This window comes from Balaenoptera acutorostrata, chromosome 2 (genome assembly GCF_949987535.1).
Source record: "Balaenoptera acutorostrata chromosome 2, mBalAcu1.1, whole genome shotgun sequence".
NCBI lineage: Eukaryota > Metazoa > Chordata > Mammalia > Artiodactyla > Balaenopteridae > Balaenoptera > Balaenoptera acutorostrata.
The window spans coordinates 7,245,300-7,251,022 of record NC_080065.1 but is presented as its reverse complement, the minus strand read 5'-3'; the positions used below and the strand labels follow the sequence as shown (position 1 = coordinate 7,251,022).

At 47.0% G+C, this 5,723-nt stretch overlaps 1 long non-coding RNA gene across 1 annotated transcript; it reads right to left on the bottom strand.

Moving 5' to 3' along the window:
* Positions 1 to 1,864: 1,864 nt before the first annotated feature.
* Positions 1,865 to 3,916, bottom strand: LOC130707053 (uncharacterized). Its single transcript, XR_009007057.1, has 3 exons — positions 3,765 to 3,916; positions 2,496 to 2,736; positions 1,865 to 2,051 (listed from the first exon to the last, which is right to left on the bottom strand). It is a non-coding gene; the product is annotated as an uncharacterized LOC130707053 (long non-coding RNA).
* Positions 3,917 to 5,723: the final 1,807 nt, after the last annotated feature.

Below are 5,723 nucleotides of genomic sequence, written 5' to 3'. Positions count from 1 at the left end.
GAGCCAGACAGAAGAGACGCATAGGGAAAGTATGGGGAAGGGCTTGGAGCTCCCATGTTCTCTTCAGGCACCACTCTCCACAGTTTCCATATGATCACCCACCTGGACACTCTCCAAACTTTGTCCTTTTGGGTTTTTATGGAGCCTTCATTACGTAGGCCGGACTGATTAAATCATTGACCATTGGTGATGGATTCAACCTCTAGCTCGTCTCCCTTCCCCAGAGGTCAGGAGGGTGGGGAGGAAAGTTCCAACCCTCTAATCACTTGGTTGGGTCCCCTGACAACCAGCCCCCAGCCTTAGGTTACTTAGGGGCTTTCCAAAAGTCACCTCATTGACATACAAAAGGCACATTTATTACTCTCATCACTTAGGCAATTCCAAGGGTTTTAGGAGCTCTGTGACAGGAACAGGATGAAGTCCAAATATATACTCCTTATTATAAATCAAAATATCACGTTCTATTTAAAATTAGATTAAGTATTTAAAACTTTAGTCTTAGACCAAAAAAAAAAAAAAAAAAAAAAGAGAGAGAAGAGAATCTGAGGAAGTTTTGAAAAGATGAAATGATGTAAACTTCTTAGACCCATCATTAAGGGAAAACATGAGTTGCAGTGATTATTATTGGGATTAATATCAGATTGAGGTTCACATTTAGGGTGAATGAAGAGATGCGTCTAGGGATGTGAAAATCCCTTCATGAGCATGGATGTAAGATAAGTGAAATAAAGTTTTAAAAGCTGAGGAAACTTCATAAGAGGTTATGAGAGTCACTAAGGTATGATGACTGAGAAAAAATGCACAACCTAAAAGTTGAGAATTATGTTTTATTTGCCAGACATAAGCCCGGGAAACAGCCTCTCAGATAGGTCTAAGGGATTGTTCTGAAGAGGTAAGGGGGGAGCCAGGATTTACAGGAGTTTTTGCAAAAACAACCCAAAAAACAAAAAACAAACAAATGAAACAGGTAGTTGAACATCAAAAGATGACTGCTAATTAAAGAAAATAACCAGACATCTCAAGTTAATTAATTCAGTGCTTTTCTATGTATGGGAAGATGCAAGAGTCTGGGGTCATTAGAATCATTCCTTTGATATGCAACTTAGCTATCTGGGGCCAGTATCCTGTTTTTCTCCATCCTGAATCCCCTCAGGGTGCACAGCTGGGGGCAGCTACAGTGGCTGATGGCTTGATGGTCCCCACATCCTTCGTTTACTGATATGGCAGGTGGCATTCTTTGACCACAAGTGTTAGGGTAATACTTTGGATATGATCAACTGCTGGCAGGGGTCCAAAGGATATTTAAAGTGTGTTCACATTTCACATCATGATTTCTTCCAAACTACAGCTTTGTGAAGGGGGAACTAAAGCCAAGTGTAGAACTCATGTTTTTGGTGCCTCCTCTGCCTTTAGCATTTCCTTCCTGCTCCTTCCATCAAATGAACCCTGATTTCCTTTGGAGAACTCACCCCTTTCCATGGCATGGCATCGTGCTAGGGTAGGTCTTGATGGACAAAGACCACCTTCCCCCTCACCAGGTCACAATGCTGTGCAAGGATGAGCCTCCGGAGTGGTTAATTCAACATCTGCACTTGAAAGGGGCCATTGGAGGTTTCGCCCTCCTTCCCCAGAACAACACTGGTGTGAATTGCTGGCGGGGAGGGACCACGGGCCCCACTGCAGGCATATGGATTTTAAGGGAAAAGGGCCTGCTTCTGCTGTTTCTTGGACTTTTCTGTGTTCAGACGACGGTTGCACGTGGCACAGCTCTCACCTGGGCCTCCGCCTACACCACCCCGGCTGGGAAGTGTCCTCGCGAAAAGGTGGCAGCTGCTGTGTGCCTCAGCCGAAGCACGGGGGCAGCTTCAGGGAGGTGCTCTTCCGGGCTGAGCTCTCAGGAGGGAGGGGCCCGCCTGGAGGGAACAGAATGGGAGTCACCTTGGGGCGGGCTGGCTGGGGTCTTCTGGGCCTGAGTGGGCGGCATCCTGCAGGCCTGGCTCTTCTCCTCCGATGCACTGGATGTGAGTACGCGGGTACCTTTAGGTCATTTTCTACATGTTTGGAAGATTTCACAGTTAAAATTTAAAAAATGAGTGGAAGAGAAAGAAGCAAAAGCAGGAGCAAACAGGACTGAGCTCCTCAGGCTTCGAGACCCGGCCGCCTGTGGGGAGCCAAAGGCCCCGGGGCGCAGGGGCGACAGTGGCCGGAACATCGGGAGACGTCAGGTGAGGACGAAGAGCCGCTGCTGGGAGAACCAGAAAGCCAGCAGAGAGAAAGGCTGATACTTTAAAAAGCACTAGATTCTCCTCTATTTGCAAGGTCTTTTAGACGATGGTTAAAATTAACAGAAAAATTTAAAGTCATTGATGAATTTTGAGACGATTTGCTTTCCACTTAACTCTGTAAGGAGATTTCCCCAGGAGGGACCCCCATAGGAACAAAGTGAACACGTGCATCTTTGAGCCTCCAAAGTGTTAGAACCAAAGAGGGCCCACCTGGCAAATCTGCACCAAGGAATCTGCAGAGGGAGACCTCGGATGTCTGTCTGCCGAGGGCATAATCCCCAGAGGCACAGCAGCTCCCCATCCAGGTGACGGATCCCCTTGGCTCCAGAGTGAGATGAGTCACGGGATGTCCCTCGGGAGCCGCAGAGAAGAAGGGCAACCAAAGCATCCCATGGCTCTGGCGACCCCATCCCCTGCCCAGACTCAGCTTGCCAGCCTGGAATCTGCAGCACTGAGGAGGGGGCAGACAAGCATGCAAGCGCTGTTTACATTACTCGGTAGGATGAAAGAGCCCTAAGACATTTATAGCTCAGACAGAGGTATTTAGTGCTGATTCATAAATATCATGTCAGCTTGGAAGGTCCATTTGTCACTCATTTGACAATTGCCATAGCGTGTCGCTAGGATCTTAGAACAAAAGTGCCTGAGAAAGTTTACAAGGTTGGGAACCGAATCATGGGCATCAATAAAAAAATAAAAAAAAGCAATAACCCTGCCTTGAAGACAACTGTGGGCTGTTCTGGTACAGTCACTTAGGCAGTTATTCCCCTGGAAACTCAAAAGGCCACCATCAAGCAAAGCTTGGGAAAAATTAATCATTCCTCTGAGATGCCAGGAAACCTCAAAGAATCTTTCCCTCATGGGTGCCCGGGAGTCTGCTATCATTCCTTCCCCACGTCCTATGCCTCCACTCATCTCTAACTCCCAAACTGCAGAGTTCTCATTCCCAAACTCTAGAGGTCACCCAGCTGAAAGTGCCTGGGAGCCCCAGGAAAGACTCCAAGTCCCAATAAGAGACTTCCCTCTTTCAAACTCTTCCTTACGCCAGAACTGCCCTATACACATTTTTCCTTCTAAATGTCTCTCAATACTTCTTCTCTAGCTGCCCCTTCGAAGGGTTGAAGCTGCATAGCCCACCACGAGTTGACCCATGGACCACAGATGGGTCTCGGTGGATAAGGGGGCACCAAGGCAGGAGAATCAGCCCTTAGGGGGCTGACGTGATGCAACCAGAAGAAGAAAAGTTGTGTGTGCCCAGGTGGTCACCAGTTCACTGACAGTCAAAGCAGTGGAAGGCAGTGAGGGCTGCTCAACCTCTAGGGGCAGGTGAGGGTGTTAGAAGCCAATGTTTATCTGTCAGAACTTTCAGGCTGGCATCCAAGAGCTGCTGCTTAACCCTCAACAATACACAGTTTAAGGAGGAAAACGTTTAACCAAATAGAAAATATAGATGAAAACCTAGCCCTCTTCAATACTTACCTTCTCCTGCTGCCGCACTGGTTCTGCCTTTTGGCAGAGCCTTTTGGCTCTGCCTTTACCCCTGTTCAGTCACCGCGGGGACCCCAGGCCCGTCCTTGCAGCTGTGTGAGCCCCGAACCTTGCCAGCATCCTTGGTCCCTCTCTCCGCTCACACCTACATCCCATCCATCGGCAAGTCTCCTGATCTCCACCTGCAGAACGTGTCCAGGTTTGGCCTCTGTCTCAACCTCTAGCACCTCCCACCTGGACAGCTGCCATTGTCTTTTAGTTGGCCCCTCCATCTCTGCCTTCCTGCCTTTTCGCTTCGTCTGCTTAGAGCAGCCAGAATGATTTTACCAGTTGCAGCTCTCCTCACCCACCACCCCACCCTCCTGCCCTGCACCCAGCTCACTCAGACACGTGAACATGGTGGTCTAGGAGGGTCCCCACCGTATGGTGCCTGTGACCACTGACCCAGCTCCCACTCCCACCTCCCTGCCTCCTTGGCATTTCTCACCCTCTCTAGGCATGATTCTGTTGTCCCTCTGACCAGTGTGCTCTTCTCTGTATGCATGTATGGCTCCCTCCTCCTCCTTTCAGATTTTAGGTGTCCCTAAATAAAGAAGAGGCTTCCCTATACAGTGGCGACCTGCCCTCCATCAGCCCAGCTCCCAGTGCATCTCTGCACTTGCACGCCAGAGCACTCAAGACTTTGACATATTGTGCAGGTGTCTGTGTGTGTGTGTGTGTGTGTGCACGCGAGTGCGCTGGCACCTATGTATTCTGAGGTTGCAGGAAGGAATCTGGCCCTGGCCTCTCCTCTGGCTTCTAGTGGTTTGCTGGCAATTTTTGGCATTCCTTGGTTTGTAGTACAATCATTCTGATACCTTCCTTCATGTTCATGGCCTTCTCCCTGAGTATATATCTCTGTGTTCCAAATTTCTTCTTCTTGTAAGGACATCCTTTTTATCCAGATCTACCCTAACGATCTCATTTTAACATAATTACATCTACAAAGACTCTCTTTCCAAATAACATCATATTCTGATGTAATGGGGTAGGACTTAACGAATTTGAGAGGACACAACTCAGCCCATGACAGGGTGTTTTTATAATTTGCAACTTACAATCTTAACCCCCTACTAGAATGGGAGGAAGTTTAGCTGCCCTGTTCACCCCTATCCATTCAGCCCCTGGAACAGAATCAAGGTCATGGTAGTGTCCAACACAAAGGAGTGGATCTAAAGGGTAAAGAGGTCACTTCCCATCACCTGATCATTTCTGCTGGGATAGCTACCAATGCAAAAAAAAAAAAAAAAAAGGGATTCACAAGCATCTCTGGACTGAATATGAAAAGGTTTAGATTCAAACTTTGTGGTGCTAAAGAAAGACATCAAGTGACTACTCCTCTATTTTTTAATTATTATTAATGTACACATTTTAGTTTCTTCTGGCTAACATCTCCACCTCAGTAATCACCCCAGCAAAGTTGTTGATAATTCATAGGGACTTTTACAGTTGAGCATTTTATAATCACAGAAACAGTGTGATCATGGTTGGTTTCCTTGTTCCTACTCTATTTCTTGACTGTTCAAACAGCGGACATTCTCTAGGGAATCTCAGGTTCTCTTGGCGACCCCCATCTTCTGCCAGATCTCTTTTTCCATTCACATTTTCTGATTGTCACATTACCTATTCTTCAGCTGAATCTTGGTGCTTGAGCCCAGATGATGAGTCATCTTTCTCTTTCTATCAGCATAAATGATTTCATCTACATATTTGCATACAATGCAGGTTCATCCAATCACAAATGACTGCACTTACATCATTTGCATACACTGCAGGTACATCCAGTTTGCCTGTAGCACCAGCACAGTGTTCCAGGAAATACCTTCTCAGCAGAATAGAGGTGGGACTGGCCTCTTAAAATATATTCAAAGGGAAAGATTACCCAAAAAAAAAAAAAAAAAATTAAAAAAA